The sequence below is a fragment of the Oncorhynchus tshawytscha genome, linkage group LG05 (assembly GCF_018296145.1).
Source record: "Oncorhynchus tshawytscha isolate Ot180627B linkage group LG05, Otsh_v2.0, whole genome shotgun sequence".
Lineage (NCBI taxonomy): Eukaryota > Metazoa > Chordata > Actinopteri > Salmoniformes > Salmonidae > Oncorhynchus > Oncorhynchus tshawytscha.
The window spans coordinates 50,307,417-50,330,212 of NC_056433.1; the positions used below are offsets into that span (position 1 = coordinate 50,307,417).

A 22,796-nucleotide genomic window follows, 5' to 3' on the forward strand; every position below is an offset into this window, starting at 1 on the left:
GTTATAGGTATGCTTGTCAAAGGCAGGGACTTGGGAGTTGGTCAGGATCAAAATAAATATGAACGGAGCAAAGCCTAGGTAAAAAGTTAGAGGAAAATGTTATGCTTCTAGAATTTATGGTAAAACCTTACTTGACACCCAGCCTCATAACACATTATGACATGGTCATAACAATGTCATAACAGCTGACATAACTTGTCATAACATGGTCATAACACTGTCATAGACCTGTTGTGACATATATTGTGTTATTTTATGACTGGTTATAACACATACACAAGAGTGTAAAAACCAGCAAAACCTACCACAGTAGTTATTGTATGGCTTGTTATGACACCAACATAAGAGTGTCAAAACGCACAAAACCTTCTGCACAAGGAAAAACATTCCATTACACCATAGCCATAGTCAACAACAGTATGTTTATGGTATATATATATATATATATATATATATATATATATATATATATATATATATATATATATATATATATTTTTTTTTACCATATTAAATTATCATTGTAATTGTGCACACATTAATGTCAGACATACACTTACCCCAATGCTCTGTTGCTGATGACTGGGAGCAGGACAAGACACCCTCTTTTTTACTGATGACTGATTTAAGGGCAAGTACATGATATGCCTATCTGGCTTATATGATTATAAAGGTGATAATGCTTCTTGACAGTGTTATAAATTGTATTTTCTTAGTCCAAGTAAAGTGACACAGTATGGCCATAATACTTCTTGACAGTGTCAAGTTATTTAAAATATAATGGGGGAAAAACACGACTGTAAAGAAATCATTACAACAACAACAACGGATTTAAGAAACAAACTTTGAACTGAAAGGAAAATCTTTGAAAAAAATAATTTGAAGAAAACATTTTGGTTTTTGACACCCTTATGTAGGTGTCATAACCAGCCATAAAATAATGCAAAATATATCAGAACATGTGTAAATATATATATATTATTTATTTATTTATAACCTTTATTTAACTAGGCAAGTCAGTTAAGAACAAATTCTTATTTACAATGACGGCCTAGGAACAGTGGGTTAACTGCCTTGTTCAGGGGCAGAACGACAGATTTTTACCTTGTCGATCTAGCAACCTTTTAGTTACTGGCCCAACGCTCTAACCACTAGGCTACCTGCCGCCCCATATATGAGTCATGACAGTGTTATGGCAGGTTAGGACAAGTTATGTCAGCTGTTATGACATACTATGACTTGGTTACGACCGTGTCGTAACATGTTATGACACTGGGTGTCAAGTCAAATATTACCGAGTTAGGGCATCTTGACCTGTTTCTCCTGTGCGTACGCCACATTGTATTTTCCATCATGTGAGTGCTGCAAGACTGCCAAGGTTGAGAAAGACGGATGGAAATAGAGAGTGTATTGAGAAGTCCTGGTCACCAGCCACAGGGGATCTGTATTGGTCATAATGAACAGTGTGATACAGGAAAAGGCTGTCTCAAGAGCTCAACCAGGCCTGTTTAAGCCGTCTATTCACAGGACACAACTACAAAGGCGGTATGAGTAACCAGACCATGAGACTGACCCATTTTGATCCATAAAATGTTTTATCCTGAGATGAGGTCTCAAAATAGACAAACTTCAAAGGTTTCCTAGTGCTCTTTTGTAACATACTCTATTATTCAATGGTTAAGAAATGAATGATTCAAAGATTTTCATGGAAACATTTGGATGACAGCCTGTTTCTTGACATAGGCTTTGCATAAAAACCTGATCAAAGTTATTATCAAATATAGATCTGGAATATTTGCCCTTGCGGTGAACTAGCAGCCGAATGGGTTATGAAAAATGGTGCAAGTCAATAACAGTTCAATCTTGTACAGGCTTAACTTAATGAAGATCAAAGACTGAACGCAATATGACATTTTATTCAATAGTTTGGGAAATGGTCGTTTGGGAACCTTGGAGCCAAATTATGTGATGGCAGGTAGCCCTATGCGGGACTGCTGGCATCAAAACCCCCCACTGAGGGAAAAGAGTTCCAATGACGAGCCTTAAGGTTATTATAGCTGGTGGTGGTTGGGAGGTGGATTGTTGTCGAAAACTTTTGCTGAAAAACAGCAAGCGAGAGAATAAATATAAGTTGACATAAATTTATCCCAAGATTTACGCACATTGGTTGAGAGATAACTACAAAAGTGAGCCCATAGGTTAAACAGAAAGTGTGAAGAATGTACATTATTGTGCCGTGCTTATAGGCTACAAGGTAAATAGGTGGATGACATTCCACACATGGCTAATCAAATTGATCTCATAGACTAGACGTAAAATAGTAAAGTAAATCCGGGACACTCAAATTTGTATGAAATCAAATCAAATTTTAATTGGCCAGATACACATATGTAGCAGATGTTATTCCGGGGGTGGCGAAAGGCTTGTGAGGGTCTTATGTGCCAGGCCGAATTTCTTCAGCCTCCCGAGGTTGAAGAGGAGCTGTTGCGCCTTCTTCATCACACTGTCTGTGTGGGTGGACCATTTCAGATTGTAAGTGATGTGTATGCCGAGGAACTTGATATGTTACGTTTGGTATGGTTACATAGACAGATGCTTATTTAAGGCAAAAACAAAGTAGGGTGGTTGGTCGGGGTGGATGTATAGCGCGAACGTCTAGAATCCCAAAGGTTGCGAGTTTGAATCTCATCACGGACAACTTTAGCATTTTAGCAACTTTTCAGCTACTTACTACTTTATAGCTACTTTGCAACTACTAAGCATGCTAGCTAACCTTTCCCCTAAACCTTTTAGCTAACCCTAACCATAACCCTTTAACCCTAACCCCGTAACGTTAGCCACCTAGCTAGAATTCGCTACATACATGTATCAAATGTTTTGCAAATTCGTAACAGACTAGGTTTTGCAAATTCTGAACACATTGTACGTTTTGCAAATTTGTGATGGACATGATCTGAGACCAGGTTGGGCTAATAGGACATAGAAGAATCGCGACGCTATGCTGATGATATTATGTTTGTATTCATTCCCACTATGCCTGTAGAATAGGAAACAAACGTGAATGATGCTATGCTTACTGGATGAAGATAAAAGAGCATTCAGACCAGCCTTCCTGATTGAACTTTCGGTAACTACATTTGATGTTAATGAAAATACACAATTTACTTGTATTTGGGATTTTGACATCTGAGAATAATCGATATAGCAAATGAATAAACATTAAAGCAGTTAAATGTTTATTTTATAACGGATGACTGAGCAATTAATTTCAGTGTCGCTGCTACTTCCAAAGGCAGAACTAACCTCTTAGCAGATCATTTAAAATGTTCAATAGTCCATGATTGCATACTGTACTGTACATAGTGGAGCAAAGGTCATTTCTATGTAAAAGGACCCATGAGCACCAACATGTGAAGTTTATAGGAGCATGTTAAATTGGGTATCAAATTAAAGATAAGAGTCTATATTTTTTTTAATGAAGTCATATAGACATAGCAAAGGCTTTGATTTCTGGTCAAACAGATGGAAAAGTGGTCGTCAGAAACATCTACCAGAAAAAGTTTTAAAATGTATTAGAAATACATTAAACACAATAATGTTGAAGTAAAGACCTTGCCAACTAATAACATATGTTTTTGATACCATTCCATTTAATCCACTCCAGCCATTATTATGAGCAGTTCTCCCCTAAGCAGCCTCCACTGATGCGCACACACACAATCAAAGACACCAGTCGCCTGACAGCACATTTTTCAATCACAGGCACTACGTAGCACCTGATGATACTCTACACGTGAGTTAGCAATTCAGGGTAGTAGTGCATCTCAGAAGGTGGCAATTTCTTCCAAAACTAGTTCAAAGTCACCAAGTCAGTGTGTGAAGCTCAATTACTCTGCCCTCATCCCTCCACAGAAGGACTATAATCACTACCCGCAAAGGACTTATTCAGACCGCCAACATAATCATCATCAGTCACACCCGAATTGACCGGCAGCTCCTATAGAGCTCAACTTTTATAGAGCTCAACTTTGTGGAAACTGAATCAGTCAACTTCCTTCAAAACATCCACTGAGGATGAATTGAGGTGGGAGGGACCAGAGATGGATGCCATTAATGTTTAGACTTATAGGGGGATAAGTGACAGCTGGTCGTAACTAATAAGAAAAGGCAACTGTATATGGGGAACCAGACAAACACCACGCTGGGCAAAAAACTTGTTGAATCAACGTTGTTTCCACATCATTGTAATACTCTTTTTTTTATCTATGTGATGACATTGAATCAATGTGGGAAAAATGATTGGATTTCGCATTAGTTGACTCAACCAAATATATATATCAAAACTAGACATTGAACTGACGTCTGCCCAGTGGGATCCCTGGCTATGGTCTTTCAATAGTGTATATTATTCTCCTTGAACCTTTCCTTTGAAATGACCATCGTAGGTGTTAGTAATATGACTGAAACTATCCAGTTCAAAATTGTGTAGTTAGTCCGCACTCAAAAAGGAGATTCAAGGTTTCCTTTGAGTATTTACTTCATTCAGGGGTGTGTAGATAGACAAACTTTTCGGACTAAGCCTTCATCAGTGTCATTCAGTGATTCGGCAGCGGTGCACGCCCCTCCTCCCATCCCCCTGTGTGTGTGTTTACTCACTTTTCCACTTTTCCATCAATTTGAGGACCTTTGGAGTGGGTGCTGTCCTCTGGTTTTCCTGTTTCCCCAAAAATCTCTCCTGGGTGCAGTTGATCGAACTACTCAGTCCTTTCATTAATCAGTAATCATGAATGACCTGACCAGGAAAAAGAACAGGCCCAAGTTATAGACTCTGTGGGACCAATAGTTTTTCCCGGACAGATCAGATAGTCAGTAAAACCTCCAGGATCTAGTCCTGAAGGAAAGGAGATGAGTGAAGGAGGCAATGTTACTGGTACTGACTCAGGCTTCCCTGGGTTCAGAGGGAGAACTATAGGGTGCTGTGATGCCTCTGTGAATCTGTTACTGCTGCTCTCATCCCCCTGCAGCTCCTCTTACATAAAGCCTCTGACGAGGATGTCAAATGGCCTAATTAAGACTAAGATAACTGCTGCCGCTTGGCAAATGGAAACTTGCTGCAGCCAGCAGAACTCGCTTTCAAAGAGCAGTGTCACGTGTCATCACTGTTCGAGCTATTGATTGGTGAGTTTAGTCTCCCAATTTAAGGACACGAGGAATAGGAAACCACGAATGGAAAAACATGCTGTCCAACTTATTTTGTTGTTGAGGCTCATCATTCTCTGACATATACCTATTTATTTTCCTCAAGCTACACATTTATACCGGCAAATGTTAGCAAAACAATTTGCAATCATTACTGGGAAGCACAGGGGTGACGTCTTTGTCCTTTAAATGGTAAGGTAGAGAAGAGAATAGAGATGTACAATCATTGGAGTACAATCTTAGGGATATGGGTCAGTATGTTGCAGGGCATATCTGTCACCTGTTCACCTCCGTCACTACAAGCCAAACCAATCCCACTGTATTAAAGGCCAGATGTGTAACAGAGACAGGACAAAGGGGCCTGTGTGTGTGTGTGTGTGTGTGTGTGTGTGTGTGTGTGTGTGTGTGTGTGTGTGTGTGTGTGTGTGTGTGTGTGTGTGTGTGTGTGTGAGAGTGAGAGACCATGTCTGGTCCTCAACAGCCTAATGAGTCTGATGTGTAGAAAGGCAATGGGAGACAGTGTCGTTTGTGTGATTGAAGTGGTCTATCAGTCACGGTGTGGGTAACTTCCTTCCGCCTTGACTAACCTGTATCCCCGCACATTGACTCAGTACCGGTAGCCCCTGGATATAGCCCTGTTATTGTTATGTACATTTCTTGTGTTACTTCTTGATTAGATTTTTTAACTTTAGTTTTAGTAAATATTTTCTAAACCAACAACGCAGTTCAAGAAATAGAGTTAAGGGCTTGTAAGTAAGCATTTCACCGGGGCCTCCCGGGTGGCGCAGTGGTTAAGGGCGCCCAGGCTCCGTCGCAACCGGCCGCGACTGGGAGGTCCGTGGGGCGACACACAATTGTGCTAGCGTTGTCCGGGTTAGGGAGGGCTTGGCCGGTAGGGATATCCTTGTCTCATCGTGCACCAGCGACTCCTGTGGTGGGCTGGGCGCAGTGCACGCTAACCAAGGTTGCCAGGTGCACAGTGTTTCCTCCGACACATTGGTGCGGCTGGCTTCCGGGTTGGATGCGCGCTGTGTTAAGAAGCAGTGTGGCTTGGTTGGGTTGTGTATCGGAGGACGCATGACTTTCAACCCTCGTCTCTCCCGAGCCCGTACGGGAGTTGTAGCGATGAGACAAGATAGTAGCTACTAAAACAATTGGATACCACGAAATTGGGAATAATAGGGGTGAAATTTAAAAAATAAATAAATAAAAGTAAGCATTTCACTGTAAGGTCTACACCGGTTGTATTCGGCGCATGTGACAAACACAATTTGATTTGATTTACTAGAGCAGCCATGTCCACCTCTAGTTTGACCCACATTCTGACGAAGATGAAAGTCAAGCACTTACTCTTTCACTCTTTCTCTTGCCCTCTTTCTTCCTCTGCCTTTCAGAAGAACAGAAGCGGGGCTGGCAGGCCGAGTGGAAACACAACATGTAATTGAAGAGGTGTGCATTACCACAGCTCTTTCAAGTGAAGGGGGACTATCAAACAGTGGCATCCAATTGCAGGAGTAAATTCCCCTCAATGGAACTGATTTCGCAACATGAATATGCAGACAATGTTGATAAGGTATAAAAATTTGACTCTTCAAATTAATTAACTTCTAATTTATTCCACAAACCTATGCATGCACAGCGTTAATGATAGACAATCTCTCTGTGTGCAGCCTAAATGGTAAGAATAAGAGGTCATTCCATTGTCTATCTGGCTGAATTCTGTGAAAAATGCAAGCTTGTCAAATAGGAATAATGTACCGTAAAACTTTTAATAGCCTGGGCATTTATTTGCTTTAATCACTGAACACAACTGGCGCTTCTATTTGAGCCTGGCGTCTATTTCCTTAATGCACACAACTTTTGCTCAATAAAATGTTGAAAAGACTACCACTACCACAACCTACTACTGTTTATTATGACCAGTAAAAACATAACAAATCTATCGTAGATAGATCGTATCGTAGACTAGGCGGCCTATCATACATCCCCCAATTTCGCGCTTCAGCAGCAATCTCACCCATTGCCCCTCTTATATCCACCATAGTTGAGCCAACCATGTCAAACCACACCGATGTCTCATCCAAGCAATGACGTTGCTCTCCATCTTCTTTTGCGCAATCTTTACGGTAGCCTACTCAGAAACAATTCATTTAGACCCCGCGTTTATTTCAAACAGGTGTTTATTGGCTGAAATGTGTGCCGATGCCTTCCTATTAAAAGGGACAGGCAGCTATTTGAGACAGCATTTAAATTGACGTTTTACAGTGCGTGACTCAAGTCATGACTACTACCTAGTGCAGAATAAGTGGCAAGAGTCGCGAGACAATTACAGGTCCCATGAAGACACACAGGTGAAGTATCTAATGAATGTCCTTGCAGAGTGCTGTTTCAGCTTGAAATTACTATGGCTACCAATTACAAGTAAGAGGAAAATTACATACAACTTTTTGTCTAAACGTCAGCATGAATTACTACATGGATACTTCTATCTTAATGTAGGAAACGGCTTGTGAAATTCACCTTACTCTACACATTGGGAGGCAAGGTTACTGGTCGTTGTGCTGTGTGGAATGGCCGTACAGTGATGCTACCAAGCGACTAGCACCTTGGGATGAAAGAATGGCATGAGTGGGAGGAAAGTGACAGAAATAGGTAGTGTCTCTCTCTCTTAAACAAAAACACATTCTGTCATCTTCAGATAATCTGTGTAGCGCCTGACATGAGGCAACGGAGAGGTATGAAAAGTGACACTAGTGATTTAGAACTAGCATAGGGCGTCCCTACAAGAGCCAATGTATTTTCTAAGAGTGGTGCGCTGTACTGGCTGGTTGACAAAACTCATATACACTGAACAAAAATATAAAACGCAACATGCAAAAATTTCAAAGATTTTACTGAGTTACAGTTCATACAAAGAAATTAGTCAATTAAAATAAATAAATTAGGCCCTAATCTATGGATTTCACATGACTGGGAATACAGATATGCATCAGTTGGTCACAGATACCTTAAAGGTAGGGGCGTGGATCAGAAAACCAGTCAGTATCTGGTGTGACCACCATTCGCCACATCTCCTTCGCAACTCCTTTGAGTTGATCAGGCTGTTGATTGTGGCCTGTGGAATGTTGTCCCACTCCTCTTCAATCGCTGTGCGAAGTTGCTGGATATTGGCAGGAACTGGAACACGCTGTCATAAACGTTGATACAGAGCATCCCAAACATGCTCAATGAGTGACATATCTGGTGAGTATGGGACATTTTCAGCTTCCAGGAATTGTGTACAGATCCTTGCAACATGAGGCCGTGGAACATGAGTTGATGGCAGCGGATGAATGGCAGGAAAATGAGCCTCAGAAACTCATCTAATCTCTGTGCATTAAAATTGCATTGATAAAATGCAATATTGATTGTGTTGATCATGTGAACTTCATACTTTCAAAATCTTCATCATCAGCAGTCGTCATCATGAATCAAGTTGACAATCTACTGGCAAATCCTATTTAATCCTTGTCATATGAAGAGAAATAATGAAGAGAAATTATAGATAAAACGCATTGGAGCTCATCGGCCATTGGACATAAACATTAAACAAGTTGGAAATTGCAAATTCAACAATGAATGGTTTAGAAGGAATCAGTGGCTAAATGCAAGCATTGCAAATCAATCATTAGCCTGCTATTCAGTCCAAAAATGCATTGTATTCTGCTGCATAAATGACGTAATATGCCATGGAGATATGTATACTGTAGCTAAAAAGTGTATGTTGTGTAGTAAGCTGTGAGTAGCCCATGTGCCTCTCTATTTTGACCTCTTAATTTCACCTATTGTTCTGACTTGGTGGTGCACATGTAACCTGTAACCTGTAGCCTATAACCTGTTTTTGAGAAATGTAATCATCAAATATTGTAAGAGCTTTCATTGTAACTTCATGCCATAGTTTGTACGTCTCAATTTTCAGTAGAAACCACGTTTAAGCAAGTCAGCCATATGAGTCTGTTTCGCTGCCAGACAAGGCTCCACTGATAGCCAGGTGTAGCAGTGGTATAGTGCAAGTAATGTATTGTTTAGTGTTGTGTAGTGGCTTTGCTGGCATGCATCCCACATCTTTTTTTTTGACCCACCAAGATTTGCATGCTAAAATCACCACTGACCATTACAGTACATATTAATCAAATGCACAAATGACTTGGTTACAATGTGATTTTCTGGATTTTTTTTCTCATTTTGTCTGTCATAGTTGAAGTGTACCTATGATGAAAATTACAGGCCTCTCTCATCTTTTTAAGTGGGAGAACTTGCACAATTGGTGGCTGACTAAATACTTTTTTGCCCCACTGTATATACACATAGGATCTAGTCAATGGACCAAATCCCAAAAAAGAATGACCTCATTAGCTTGCCTTTAGATTTATTGTGTAAATTCATTGGAAATATGAATCAAATCAGCTAATAGTATAGTGATAAAGATCTAATGAACATCTTTATCACTATACCGGAGGTAGGCATAGGGTAGAGTGGAAGGAAATACTACCCCCTATAGATTAATTACACATTCAACTGGACTATACATTAAAAGCTTCCTCTTTTTTTATGAAATAGGAAACAAAAGTGGGTCAGTGTGTACAGTCACTATGGTGTCTGCGTCTCACTTGAAAAAAACCTTGTGTGTGAGTGGGTCAAGTACCTGTAGGTGTAGCCTATCAGCACTCTCATCATCCCTCACCTCTACCCTCTCCCTCTTTTCTCTCCATTAGGCACTCAGTGGGATGTCCTAGTGGGTGCCAGTGTGTCTTGCCTCCTGCCCACTCAGCCTGCCAGAGAAGAGTCCAGAATTGGCCAACAAAAGCCCCCTCAGAATGTCACCGGGACGTGAAGTGAATGGGCACTGATTATTAACCCTCACCTAGTCTCAAACCTGAGGTTGATAAAAAGGGAGTCACTAAAAGTCTAAGCCGTTGGGGAATTGTTTTATGATGGTCATACCATGGATCATTTAGCTATATGATATTGCATTTTAGGACCTTTAGATATAAAAAAAATATATACACTTTTTGGGGGGATAAAATATTGAATTTGGCCTTCGCTACTATAGCCCATAGAAACGCATCGAATGCGGAGCACGTGATGCCGAAGAGCTGAGCAGACGTTGACAAACCGAGCTATTCAAAGTTATTCTATTTTTACCTAAATAACAACGTTGAAACAATATTTTAACATCGGCTGATAAATTGTCAAGTACTTACCTTCCCAAAGAGCCATGGACCTCCGACCGAGAGGCAAGAAGGACGACCAAAACGTTGTTGATTCCCAAGATAGCGATAACGCTACAGCTAGCAAGATTAGCATTAGCCCTCATAACTCAGACGACAGTTCCAGACTGTTGCTCTCAGCAGCCTCTTGCGAGCCTGCCGACATGCTGTCTACTCTCCTCCGGGAAATTCAGGATGGTAACAGAGGTCTTTCTATGAAAATTGATAAGAAATCGGCTGAACTCCATTCTTCCTGATAGGACCTGAAATCCTCCATGAATGATCTCCTTTTGAGAACGACTGAGGCAGAGTTGCGCCGTAGCACAGTTGAAGATACCATCGCGAGACATGACCAGGTCTTGATACAACTGCAAAACTACCTCAAAAACAAGGTAGATCAGATGGAGAACCAGAGTAGACGTAGTAATATCCGTGTGGTGGGATTGAAAGAGGACAGCGAGGGCCGTGACCCGGTCCTTTTCTTCACTCAATGGATCCCAGAGGCCCTAGGCATAATCAACTTCACCAAGCCGCTGGAAATAGAACGCGCCCACAGAACCTTCTGCGCCGAAACCCCGGCCAGATGAGCCCCCATGAGCCGTCCTGATCAGGTTCCTCCGTTTCCAAGACAGAGAGAAGATACTGCAACTCGCAAGAGCCAAAGGGGACATCACCATCGATGGAAAGAGGGTCAGCCTTTTCCCAGATATGAGCGCCGATCTCGCCAGACGTCGCAAGCAGTTCAGACCTGCCGCCAAAGCACGGAAGGAGAAGAACATCACCGGCTACCTCATCCACCCTGCGCGGATGAAAGTTCAGTACAAAGGCCGAAGCCATCTCTTCAACACACCGGGAGAAGTGCACACGTTTGTCAAAGAACTGAGCAACGTCTGAGCCAGGACGGTCTCTCTGGGGGATAAAATGCAGTTAGTTTGTTTTCTCTTTCTCTCGGACTGAACTGCTGGTATCTCCCGGTCACTATAATTGATTTGTACATTTTCAACTAACCGTATCTTTCAAGAGTGAGTTCTATTACATTTACAGGAGAGTATATTTTGGTTTAGTCCATATTTACTGGGCGAAGCAATAAGTGGGCTTAGGCCCACTGCTTTCCCCCTCATTTATGTTAATCTTTCAAAAAGAGACTCAAGCAGCCCTTACCGTGGGCAGTAAATATTCAGCCATAAATATCTATTCACAACATTTGTTTTCAACTTAGAGAGCTCGCAGGTTTTAGTTTACGCCAAGGTTTAGCTAGTAAGAGCAAGATGAAAAGCGAGTAGCAACGTATCTCTACAAGTGTATTCCTGTTTGATTGTTGGGATAGTTGTTTTAGTCTGACAATTGGGGTGGGTGGGATTTTTATTTTATTTTTCTTCCTTTTCTATGTTTATTTTTTCCTTCCTAAAGAGACACATAGGTCACTTTTGTGCTCAAACCAAAGTTGAAACATTTCCCAATTATCTGCATATGATAGATTTCTATTCAGTTACATATTTGAAACCCAACCTATGCTTAATCCACTAAAATATGTCACATTCAACGTAAAAGGTCTTAACAGCCCGATTAAAAGGAAAAGAGTCTATACATACCTTAAGAAATTAAAGGCTGACATTGTGTTTTCACAAGAAACACATCTTACAGCCAGTGAACACAAGAAATTGAAGAGGGAATGGGTAGGACAAGTTTTTGCATCCTCTTTTAACTCCAAAGCAAGAGGAACTGCAATTTTGATAAGTAGACACATCCCCTTCTGCGTCAACAACACCATCTCTGATCCCTCTGGCAGGTTTGTTTTGGTGCAGGGGCATATGTTTTCAGAGTCTTGGACCCTATTGAATATTTATGCTCCTAACTTCGATGACCATATGTTTATTCAGAATGTCTTCCTTCAGGTTGCTCAAGCACCACCAGGACTGGTTGGAGGAGATTTTAATTTTTGCTTAGATACAGTTCTTGATAGGTCTTCTGATAAACCCTCACTTCTTACCAAATCCGGCAAGCTCACCATGTCATTCATGAAAGATCTCAATTTACTAGACATCTGGAAACAGTTGCACCCACAGGATAGGGACTACTCTTTTTATTCACACCCACACAAGACACACACACGCATAGATAACTTTTTACTTTCGACACAACTGTTTCATAGAGTGTTAGATGTCGACTATCTCCCCAGATTGCTTAGTGACCATTCTCCTCTGGTATTATCAATCTCCATTCCTACCAAGGTAAATGGAGCATATAGATGGAGACTAAATTCTACACTCCTAAAGCAACCGGAATTTTGTGCATTCATCGAAGAGTAGATCAATATTTCTTACTTTGACAAACAAACCCTCTGCTCCTGACAGCTTCATTCTTTGGGACACATTGAAGGCCTGAGGGGACAGATGATTTCCTATACTAAAGGGCTGAAGAGAAAACACGGTGCGGAGCTGAGTGCCCTTGAATCTGAAATCTCAGAGCTAGAGAAAACCTATCAAACAGGCCCGACTAAAGATCTATACAGGCTTTTGGTAAATAAAAAACTTAAATATAATATTCTGAACACATATCAAGCTGAGAGGGCCATCACTAAATCAAAACAGCGTTATTACGAGCTTGGAGAGAAAGCTCACAAAGTATTGGCATGGCAACTGAAAGCAGAGGAAAGTAAGAGGACAATTAATGCCATAGAAACTCTTACTAATGAGATATCTTTCGACCCTACTGAAATTAATAATACTTTTAAGAAATACTATGAAGACCTCTACACTTCCCAATCAAGCGATGATCTATCAGAGATCGACTCCTTTCTCTCCTCTCTCAACCTCCCATGCCTGTCAGGGGAAGACAGCGAGCGCCTGAGTGAACACTTCTCAGTTCCTGAATTGTTGGAGGCCATTAAATCCTTACCTTCTAATAAATCTCCTGGGGAGGATGGCTTCCCTCCAGAGTTCTATAAAGAATTTAGGGAGCTGTTGGTCCCCTACCTTATGGAGGTACTTAAAAAAGCCAGAGAAGACAACTGCTTTCCAGAGTCCTTCTCTCAGGCAGTGATTACTGTAAATCCACAAGAAAGGGAAAAACCCGCTAAAGTGTGCCTCCTATAGACCAATCTCTCTCCTTAACACAGATTGTAAACTGGTCACCAAGATGCTATCTAAGAGACTGGAGTCATGTCTTCCCCTGTTGGTCAACCCAGATCAGACTGGCTTCATAATTAATAGATTGTCCTCCAATAATCTCAGAAGGTTCTTTGATATAATTCACCTTGCTAACAAAAACAAAATACCTCGTGTATTTTCAGTCTCCCTCGACGCTGAAAAGGCCTTTGATAGGTTTGAATGGCCATACCTCATACCTCCGTGTTTGTAAATTTGATAAAATCACTCTACAATTTTCCTAAAGCTAGGATTGCTACCAATGGGATACTTCCTCCTCTTTCCCTCTTTATAGGGGGAACAGACAAGGTTGCCCAATTAGCCCCCACCTCTTTGCCCTCGCCATCGAACCGTTGGCTGAGGCTATTAGAACGTGCCCTGACATACATGGCTTTGAGGTGGGCCCCCATACACATAAATTATCACTCTTTGCGGACAACCTTATCTTATTTCTAACAAACCCAGAACACTCCCTCTCTCACTTGCAGATCCTACTACAGTGTTATAGTTCTTTCTCTGGATATAAGGTCAATTTTGATAAAAAGCGAAATCTTACCGTTGTCTGTCTTTGACCATCATACCATCAAGCACAAGTTTCCTTTTAGATGGTCGCCTATGGGCTTCACATATTTGAGCATAATGGTGGATGGTAATCTGAACAACCTCTATAAACTCAATCTGGCCAGTTTGTTGCAAAAGGTGGAGGTTGACCTTTGTAAATGGATGGACTTACCTCTCACTCTACTGGGTAGAATCAATGTAATTAAAATGAATGTCCTGCCCAGATTTCTATATCTGTTTCAATCTCTCCCTATCCCTGTTCCCGAATCATTTTTTTCCTCTCTCGACAAGCTGACCAGACAGTTTATCTGGCACGGCAAAACCCCTAGGGTTGGCCTGGATAAACTGACCCTTGATTACAGTCAAGGGGGCTTAAACCTCCCCAATTTTAGAATGTACTACTGGGCTGCACAGTCTAGGTTTCTGGCTCAGAGGTTTGACAATGGTCCCTCTCCCTCATGGTTGAACATTGAAAAGCTTGAGGTAAATGATGACACTGGGGCAGAATTGTTTTACAAATGGGACAGAAAATCTATAAAAACCATCACAGACAACCCTTTAATCATACATTCTGTCCTGGCATGGTGCAAACTGCATGAGCTGTTCGGACGAGGGGGATTCCTTTCCCCTAAAACCCCTTTATGGAACAATAGATTGATCCCTATGTTTTTCCAGAATAGTAATTTTAGACCATGGTCTGATAAGGGGATCACTCTTCTGGAACATTGTTACGAGGAGGGAGTTCTTATGTCTTTTGATCAGCTTAAACAGAAATACCACTTGCCTAACAGGGACTTCTTTAGCTACCTACAACTACGAAACTTTATTAGGGTGACTCTCAAGGGACAATGGAACCTACCTAAGATGGCACCTATTGAACAACTCTGCCACGCAGACCAACCACTGTTCAAGACCATTTCCCGTGTATACTTTGCTCTTATGTCAGGACTAACACTGCCTGGGCTAGATAAATCCCGACTTAGATGGGAAAAAGATCTGGGTGTTGATCTTGATGAGGATCTATGGAGTGACCTATGCTGGGATGGTGTTACATCCACATTGAACTCCAGATACCGACCGATCCAGTTTAATTTCCTCCATCAGCTCTATATCACCCCATCTAGACTGCACAAGTTCAACCCAGATATCTCCTCCCTATGTTTTAGATGTGGCTCAGATGAAGGAACATTCCTCCATTCCACTTGGCAATGTTCAAAACTACACGGTTTCTGGCAGGGGGTATGCGATACCATATCCTCAATTCACGGGGTTGCATTCCCTTTAGACCCAGAGGTCTGTCTACTGGATAACTTTACTAACACCAATCTTAGGCAAAGCCATACTATAAAGCTAACAGAAATATTGCTAGCGATTGCCAAGAAATGTATTGCCTTGAAATGGAAATTGGATTCCTCCCTGCCAGTTGCAATGTGGCTATCGGAAGTTAATAGTTGTATCCCTTTGGAGAAAATCACTTACTGCTTGAGGAATAAGTTAAAGACATTTTACAGAAATTGGCAACCTTTTGACTATATGGAGAATCTCCCCCCACATCTCATTGATTGAATCTATATATAATCCTCACATAATGTTTCACACGTAATGTATAATATGTAGCCTACGGCAGGTGATCCAATGTCTCGTTATTATTTTTTTCTTATTGTATGTTTGTATATATAATTATAATTATTATTTTTTTGTTTGTTACACTCGTATGTTACTGTCACTGTTACGGTTTTCTTCCGTTGAAGGAGAGTCGGACCAAAATGCAGCATAGTTAATATGATACATCTTTAATACGATGAAAACACGAACAATACAGAACAACAAACGGACCTATACAGCCTATCTGGTGAATACAAAAACACTGAGACAGGAACAATCACCCACGAAACACTCAAAGAATATGGCTGCCTAAATATGGTTCCCAATCAGAGACAACGAGAATCACCTGCCTCTGATTGAGAACAGCCTCAGGCAACCATAGACTTTGCTAGAACACCCCACTAAGCCACAATCCCAAAACCTACGAAAAACCCCCATACATAAACACAACACAAAATAAACCCATGTCACACCCTGGCCTGACCAAATAAAATAAAGAAAACACAAAATACTAAGACCAGGGCGTGACAGTCACTTTGTCCTATCGTTGTCTAATATCTTTTCACTTTTGTTTTGAATGTTCTTAATTGGAAAATGCAAAAATAAAATATTAAAAAATAATTTAAAAAAGAAATGCATCGAATAACATTCATAAATGGCAAAAAAATACAGTAAAGAAATAAGGTTTTAAAGTGACTGTCCTATATCTAGGAGATATAAGATATAAAACTCAGGAAATATTTGTTTATTTTGGACACATTTAACCTAGTACTTTTATTGGCACAAAACTACCTCCATACTTCCATTTATTTGTATGAGTTACCTTCAGATAAGTCCTGTGACACTTGTGGGGGTCGTAGAGTAAAACATATTAGTTTCTAGGCACTACAGACTTTTTCGTGAGAAGACCGATTTTCAGGATGTCTTATGGTCTGACAAACACCGCTGTAGCTCGGCCACGTTCCACCGCAGATCCGGAAGGCCAACATAGGCAGATGCGGTGAATAGAGACGCAGCACATGCAAAAAAAAACATTTCTCTGATTTTATTATGTTATTTAGATTGACGCTTAAAGGTTTAATGGTCCACATTCATTATTAGCTACCCACTTGACATTAGTGGAGTGAGTGAGACGCCACTGTACTATCTGTATTGCAAACCAGCCCAGCACAGGGCTGGAGTGGGAACAGCGTTTACAGTAGCAGTGGCACAGTACCAAAGTGGTTCTGGTTCCAAAACGTTTGATGCCAAACTAAAGCCTTTTTGGAGTTTTGTTGTGACCCAGAAGGTGTGTAGAATATATCTTATTTCTCTCCAGAACCAAGTCTTGAGCCAAGACTTATAATGAGTTCACCACAACCCAAAATTTGGTCCAGGCCCACCATTTTGGAAAACAACTTACGAGGTCCCAACTCAGTCATCGGGTATGGGCGTATTACAGTTTCCATGGTAGATATACACCGGCCCGTCACAGTGGTAGTAGAGCTGGAACACGTCCCCGTATCCGTGCTTCCTCCACCAGGTGCACAATTCCAGCCGCAAGCCAGTGAATGGATCAACCTTGAGTGTTCCATGCTGATCATGGTGAAGAAGTCCTGGTCACCCAGGTAACCCCTGAAGTGGTACTGGTCAGCCAGCAGGGACACGTTTCTGGGCTCCAGGAGCTAGTTGTAGCGGGCCGAGGTCCGCATGGCCCCAGGTCCAGCAGCATCACGCCACTGTTGAAGCCCGGCAAGCCGTCCGCAGGAGGCTCACCCACACAGGACTGAGGGTTCTCTTTACGGTACTGCCAGAAGGTGTGCCTGAAGGGGACACAAAGGAAAGTTTAGAGAAATAACCATTGGTTGTTCAGTAAAGCAGGATGTTTAGAACAAGGTAGATGTAGATTGAGAGGTAGTGTAGAGAGTATGTACTTTCCTTGTTGTGTGGGAGACCAAGAGATGGAACTGATGGCAAATTGGGAGCAAAAAGTTTGGCACAACTGCACCTGCACTTTAAATCAATTAAAATATTAAAACTTATGGACCTCCGTCTCCACAAGAATATTTGGTTTTGAGGGAGTAAAGGTTTGTTGACTGTTCCCCTAGTCCCCTGTGCAGGCTCTGGATTATTACCTCTGGAATCCATCTACTTTGGATTTACCTCGCTATTTGATTACCCTCACTGATTCTCCCTCTGCCCATTGAAGTTCGATCCCGCCTCCACCTCCTTGTTCACTGGCTAGCTATAACTACTAGGTCCTCTCCACTCTCTCGGATGGGGCCCAGCCATCAATCTGTAAGTCTCCGCTCTCTCTTTGCTTTTGATCTGCTGGCAAGGGTTTTGTTTAAGTTTTGTTCTGTGGGTTCCTGCAGGTGCCCTGCCAGAGCTGCCCTGGTAAACTAAATTATGTTATTGTGAAGTGGAAACATCTTGCGCACGTAGTGCGTAAAAATTGCGTGTCCTCGGTTGCAGAAATCACTACAGAGTTCCAAACGTCCTCTGGAAGCAATGTCAGCACAATAACTGTTCAGCCGAAAATTGGACTAAAATCACCATGCGCAACACCTAATGTCTATACGGGAGTTGCAGCCATGGGACAAGACTAACTATCAATTGGATATCATGAAATTGGGGATAAAAACAGCTAGTTTTAAGTTTTCCCCTTCCCACCCAGACAGTCCTATCAAAATTCTTGCTTGAGAAATAGTTTTTTGCTAAAAAGCCAATTTGGTCCATTTTAATTGAAAACTATTACAGTAAGTTAGTTCAATTGTAACCCAGACATGATTTAATATTGAGACACAAAAATAGCTGCATTGGGACTTTAAGGACATTTTAACTAAATAAATACTTTGTCATGGCAATATGGACAGATGGATATGTTCCAGATAAGTATACCATCTACTGGCTGATTTTGCGATCTGGAGTGCAGGTAATTGTTTTAAAAGCATTAAGAAACGTGATAGTTTGTTATTCCATATCCCCAGTGACGAGAACCTTGATAGAGCACAACAGGATGTCCTAATTTCACAGACAGACCACTTATAAGTTAAATCATTATTTTACCCACTCATTGAATTTAGGCTATGACCAAATTGACAAGAACAAATTGGCTAACCCCAGAGAGCTCTGATCTGAAGGGTATTTTCTAGGAAAGGAGTAGCCTGCTTCCAACGTGCGGTGCTCTGCACTCCAAATCAAACAGAGGAATGTGAGGCCAGAAGTCTAGTAGTTAACGGTGTGTTTGCTCAGCTGTGGTCACCCCCAGGGCCAGACTCTGACTCTCCACCATTTAGACACCACAGCACTCCCTTATGGTGACCGAGGGGCAGATGCAGTATGGATGGATTTAGGGGAGCTCAGGGTGGACTCAGGACTGAGTCATTTAGCCCTCCACACACTGCAGGCTTAGCCTTTTGCAGCGTGCGAGAGTGAATAACACATACCTGCCGAGGAGGCCTGTCTCTCACAAGGAGCAGCTCATGCAGGTGTAACAGTATAACTTTAGACCTTCCCCTGGCCCATACCCGGGCGTGAACCAGGAACCCTCTGCACACATCAACAACAGTCAACCACGAAGCATCGTTACCCATCGCTCCACAAAAGCCGCGGCCCTTGCAGAGCAAGGGGAACCACTACTTCAAGGTCTCAGAGCAAGTGACGTCACCGATTGAAACACTATTTTGCGTGCACCACCGCTAACTAGCTAGCCGTTTCACATCCATTACACAGGAAATCCACAGAAGGATCTACAACCATTCAGAAGATGGTTTGCAAAAGCCCTGTCAAAACACAGGCAAGGTGAAAAACTCATCCTTCCCTCTCTTTGTCTCTCCATCTCAAAGAGGACTTTGTGGACTGAAATTCATTGGAGCCTATTCTCAAGGATAGTGCAGTTAACTCAGTGTCTACAGTCAGAAAACAATGGTCTCCCAGTAGAGAAGCTCTGCCCGACTCTCCTTGACTGCTGTGGAGAGGCTCAGGCAGTGTCAAGGAAGACTTTTATCCACGTGCCTCCAATTCAGAGAAACTCCCTCCTTTACTTGAGGGCCTTTGGAGCTGAAAGCTGTCCAGGTAAACAACCAGGAGATCGCAACCACATCTCAAAGTCCTCCTGGAATTAACTCCTGCTCTTTGAAGCCCCGGGAGGCACCTGCAATGTTACGCCTCCTGCTTTTTATCTGTGTAACCTCCACTCAGGACTTTAGCTTGAAAAGCCACAAGAACAAGAAAACTTAAAAGAAACAAGGAGAACTGAAAGCCTAACCTTTTGCTTTGTCTCCACTACCTGATTTTGTGAACTGAGAGTTTCCGAGTTACAGTACTGCTTCTCCATTCCATGGGTTGTCTTTAAAGTGCAACAGGTTAACTTGTGAGCTCTAGCAATAAATAGTAATCACAGTAATACAATGACTGAAACCTTTTAAATCAAAGGATCAAAGTTGTGATGCTTGAAAGAAAGAGGACGATGAATTTGCAGGGCCACCACCTTTGCCTGGAGAAAGTTGAAATACATAATAACCTTGTCAACAATCTTTGCCGCACAAAGCGTCCTCCACTATGAGATGACGATCTAAAAGCCGGAATACGAAAGGTGAACCATCACAATTAATAGCCGAATCACATGAACAAAATCTTTCAGCTCAGAGTTTTCTACTGACGTCAAATGTCAACCTACCAACGCAGTGTTTGTCCCTTTTTAAAATTCTTCTTGGAGTCATTTATCTTTGGGCATCATGTGTCAACAAAACAAGGGAAAGCGTAGGTGTTTTGGTGTAAAGGTTCTGGCCTGATGGTTTTCACGTCTTATTAATGAGACGGCCCTTGTTGTGCCTCAATCCAGATCTTGGAAACCATCCATCTCTCCTAAGTTTAGTTAGGCAGAGTGCTACGTGCACTCAGCCACATATTTGTGCCTCCTGCAATCGGCTAGGGCAACACTGACACAGCCTTTCCCATGGCTGTTTTGAGGCCAGGCTTTACGTTGAATAGGAAGCCATCTTACAGACGGAGGATAAGCGGCACTAAGACTGCAGTGGAGGAAAACCCTGGCCTATACCGACTGCTGAGCTAGGGTCAAGGTGAGGAGTGGGCTATGATGGGGAAGTACACTCTATTCGGGCAGTGATGCTAACATTTTAAATTTGGCCCTCTACTCCAGCATTTTGAATTTGAGATCAAATGTTTAATGAGGCGACAGTACAGAATGTAAACTTTAGGAATGAAAGCACTTTGTACTGTATATCTAGTCCCCCCCATTTGAAGATGTTATAAGTATTTGGACAAATGTCACTTTGTGTATTAAAGTAGTCTAAAATGTTGTATTTGATCTCAATCCTTGCGCACAATGACTACATCAAGCTTGTGACTCCACAAACTTGTTGGATGCATTTACAGCTTGTTTTGGTTGTGTTTCGGATAATGTTTTGTCCAACAGGAAGTAAATGGTGCATAATGTACTGTGTCATTTTGGAGTCACTTTTATTGTAAGTAAGAATAGAACATGTTTAAACACTGACAAGAATGCGGATGCTACCATGATTATGGATAATAATATATGAATCGTGAATGATGATGAGCGAAGGAAGTTTGAGGGACAAAGATCACACCCCCAAAAAATGCTAATCTCCTCCACTCTTTGTAATGTTGAGAGGTAGCATGCTTTGTGGAAGCCTCACTCATCATTATTCATGATTTTGCTAAATCATGGAATTCTCAGGGTTGACTTTAAGTGTTCAAAAACGTCTTATCTACTCAGAAAGAAAATGACTCCAGTCATCATTCACTTCCTATTGGGTAAAACAGTTTGCAGAGTCACAAGCTTGATGTAGTCATTGCGTGCTAGGAATATGGGAACAAATACTAAACTTGACTACTTTTGTACACTGTAAGTGGTATTTGTCCAAATACTTGACATCTTCAAATAGGGGGACTAGATCTATATTTCTAAACGGTAAATCAACATCTAACAAAAGGTCACAAAACAAGGAGACATTTGATCTCAAATCCAAAATGATGGAGTATAGAGCCAAATAAAAAATGTTTTGCGTCAGTGTCCAATTACATACGTAGGGGAGTGTACAGCGTGGGGTTAGGGTTGGATAAAATTCTATCTTGGTGGCTGACTCAAAATGTCCACAGGGTAACATGCATAAACACACACCCACAAGTATGCAGTACATGCACTTCTGTCCACTTAAGTCATTCCAATCCTCTGATGATAAGAGGGAAATTGCAATGTGAAAATGACTCATTTTAAAGTTCTCATGTCCAAGGACATACAGTACCAGTCAAATGTTTGGACACACCTACTCAAAAAGTTTTTCTTTATTTTTACTATTTTCTACATTGTAGAATAATAGTGAAGACATAAAAACTATGAAATAACACATATGGAATCATGTAGTAAGCAAAGAAAGTGTTAAACAAAATATATTTTATATTTGAGATTCCTCAAAGTAGCCACCCTTGCCTTGTAAGCTTTGCACACTCGTGGCATTCTCCCAACCAGCTTCATTAGGTAGTCACCTGGAATGCATTTCAATTAACAGGTGTGCCTTGTTAAAAGTACATTTGTGGAATTTCTTTCCTTTTTAATGCGTTTGAGCCAATCAGTTGTGTTGTGACAAGGTAGGGGAGGTATACAGAAGATATCCCTATTTGGTAAAAGTTCATTTTATAGCAAGAACAGCTCAAATAATCAAAGAGAAACGACAGTCCATCATTTATTTCTTAAAGTAAGTTCAGTCAATCTGGAAAATGTCAAGATCTGTAAAAGTCGCAAAAACCATCAAGCGCTATGATTGAACTTTCTCTCATGAGGACCGCCACAGGAAAGAAAGACCCAGAGACCAAATTTGAGATTTTTGGTTCCAACCGCTATGTCTTTGTGAGACGCAGAGTAGGTGAACGGATGATTTTCGCATGTGTGGTTCCCACCTTGAAGCATGGAGGAGGTGGTGTGATGTAGGGGTGCTTTGCTGGTGACACTGTCAGTGATTTATTTAGAATTCAAGGCCCACAACCAGCATGGATACCACAGCATTCTGCAGCG

At 41.5% G+C, this 22,796-nt stretch overlaps 1 pseudogene; it reads right to left on the bottom strand.

The window, feature by feature from the left end:
• Positions 1-16,518: 16,518 nt before the first annotated feature.
• The window catches only part of LOC112251791, a 55,494-nt pseudogene continuing 49,216 nt past the window's right edge, over positions 16,519-22,796 (bottom strand).